This window comes from Branchiostoma floridae, chromosome 15, assembly GCF_000003815.2.
Source record: "Branchiostoma floridae strain S238N-H82 chromosome 15, Bfl_VNyyK, whole genome shotgun sequence".
NCBI lineage: Eukaryota > Metazoa > Chordata > Leptocardii > Amphioxiformes > Branchiostomatidae > Branchiostoma > Branchiostoma floridae.
In genome coordinates this window covers 783,781-786,243 of record NC_049993.1, presented here as the reverse complement: position 1 = coordinate 786,243, position 2,463 = coordinate 783,781, and the positions used below count along the sequence as shown (strand labels likewise).

General features: G+C 38.9%; 1 long non-coding RNA gene across 1 annotated transcript; it reads left to right on the top strand.

Moving 5' to 3' along the window:
* The first annotated feature begins 435 nt into the window (after window positions 1-435).
* Window positions 436-2,463, top strand: LOC118432384. Its single transcript, XR_004833074.1, has 3 exons — window positions 436-620; window positions 1,565-1,632; window positions 2,378-2,463. It is a non-coding gene; the product is annotated as an uncharacterized LOC118432384 (long non-coding RNA).

Sequence of the window (2,463 nt, the reverse complement as noted above, 5' to 3'; positions counted from 1 at the left end):
AATCTTGAAGTAATTAGTTTGTCATGACTTTCCCTGACTGTAATGCTAAATTGTGAGAAGCTTACAAAAGGCGGGGCTAAATAACTCCGGTGACCTCAATAGGACAGCAATTGCACCATGTGTGGCAAAAGGACTGTAGGTTTTGAACCACTCACACCGGGAAAGACCCTACTCTTTGATAAGTTTGGTGGGCTATTTAAATATGACATGTTTGAGGTATGGCTCTCCTCAGACACAGGATCTCCACTGAACGTCCTATCCGACGGATGGCCCTAACTGAAGCTAGGTACTCATTTTAACCTGAGTGAAGTGAGGAAAGTCATGTAAAGATCGTTGACCTACATACACACCCACACCACACACACGTACAGAGGCTGCAACATGGTATAACTGAAAACAAAACCATAAAGGTTATCATTCATATATGCAGGTCTGCACTAATGTACCATATTATGTAACTTTCAGCTGTGCTAGATGACCTTCCTGCAAGCAACAGAGGTGCTCAAAAGTTGGTGGAGAAAGTTTTCCTGCAGGAAGTGGAGAAACATGTCCACAGACCTACTAACAGCACTGCAGCCGCACTTCCCACATCCAAACAGCAACAAGATCGGAAATGCAAGGTTTGTGGTCAATGTCATGGGATCATCTGAAGATGTAGGATAATCAGGGCTTGAAATGCCACCTGTGTATGTAGGTTAGTGCAGATAAAATTGGAGCTGTGCAGGTATTTCTGGTGTCTACACGTGTACCTGCACCTAACCTGCACTGGTCCAGGGTTTTATACATAAATGTCCTACGATTTAGGCGCATTGTTATTAGCTGCATTGACTGCTAAAACCTGTAGGGTATAAAAGAAAAAAATAGCAATGGTTCCTGAACAATTTTAAATTAGTATGATCCATACTTCCTAAATTCAGAGTGGTGCAGGTAAAATTTGACTGGTGCAGGTAATTTTCAATGTTATCTGCACCAGTGCAGGTATGCAGAAAAAAAGTATTTCGAGCCCTGATAATGAATTTAGATCATAACGAATATTGGACACTGTGCCTCCTACTGTTAAAACAACAATGCAGAGTACTTGGCAGACATGTAAACCAATAGTTCAGAGTGCATATGTGCAGTTATGATGCCGTCTAACTTCAAACTTTAAGCTGTAGGTATGATTATCCTGTTGATTTGACAGATCAGAGTAGGCAAATGTGTCAATGGGTTAGTTTGGATATGCTATATAATGATAACGATAATTACCCGCCTGTTCCTTGGTATATATGGAGTCTTAAATGCCTGGTCCTTTGCCCAGGTGTTATGTTATGACACCATATAAACCTCAGGGTGGGTTATTAACATAAACAACAATGCCAAACAACTCAAATGTGCTTGTGAAAGTTTCCAAGGTGTTTGCTTTTGAGTAGCCTTAAATTAATCTTACCCACATTCCTCTACATGTATGTGCTTTAAGTGTAAGATGGCTCATTCCACTTTATACCTTAGTTTACAGTCAATATGCCATATTTTTTCTTGTATGGCAATCCTCAGTTGTAATATATTCTATTCTTATTTACAGATAATCAGAACTCCCAAGAGATATATTAAAGCCCAGAAGCTGTTTGTGCATCTCCTGAAGAGACATGAGTAAGTTTTTTCCAATCTTTGTTATCTTCACCAAGAAGCTTGTGTTTTAGGTTGTGCTATGGCTATGGTTTTGAACTTTTTGTGATAACCTGAGAAGTTGTGGATAGGTCTTCATTCTATTTGCCATACTTCTAGCTCTTGATTCCTTATGCCCAGTAAACAAGCTTATTTCTGCCCATGACATCATGGTAGACAAACACTGCAGCTTGCATGTAACTTGTAACTTGCAAAAAAACATTTTTTGCAACACCAATAAGCAAACATCATGAAAACTTGAAAAATACAAATTGATTATATACTGTTTGCTGACTTCAAACATTTTTGCAAGTCACAGTACCAGTTTCTGAACCAGCTGCCTTGTTTACTATGATGTCACAGGCAGAAATTAACAATAACGGCAGGAATCAACAACTGGAAGAATGATATTAGATAGCATCAATAGGGTGACACTATATACTGTAAATGCAGAAATGTTTGCTGTGGTATAATGTTCGCAGTGTTTGCTGTGGCCTCTTCACCAAGAACTTAAAACCCCCGCAAACATATTTTCATGACAGTAAGAGACTACAGTGCATGGTGCTACTGCAAACTTAAAATCACCACAAACTTAAATGCATTAAACAGTATGTTGTTCAAAAAATGTTTTGTACATAGAATTATAATACCTATGATAGTTGCTTGTAATCAGGGACTGTTGCATCTTAGTGTCAGATTGCATAAATCTGTTCATGTTGATATCTTTCAGACAGTGTAGATACTACTACTTGGTGAAGTATCACTGCCCAGTAAGCCTCACACCAGCTATCTCAGACAAAGATGTGGAGGGTAGTG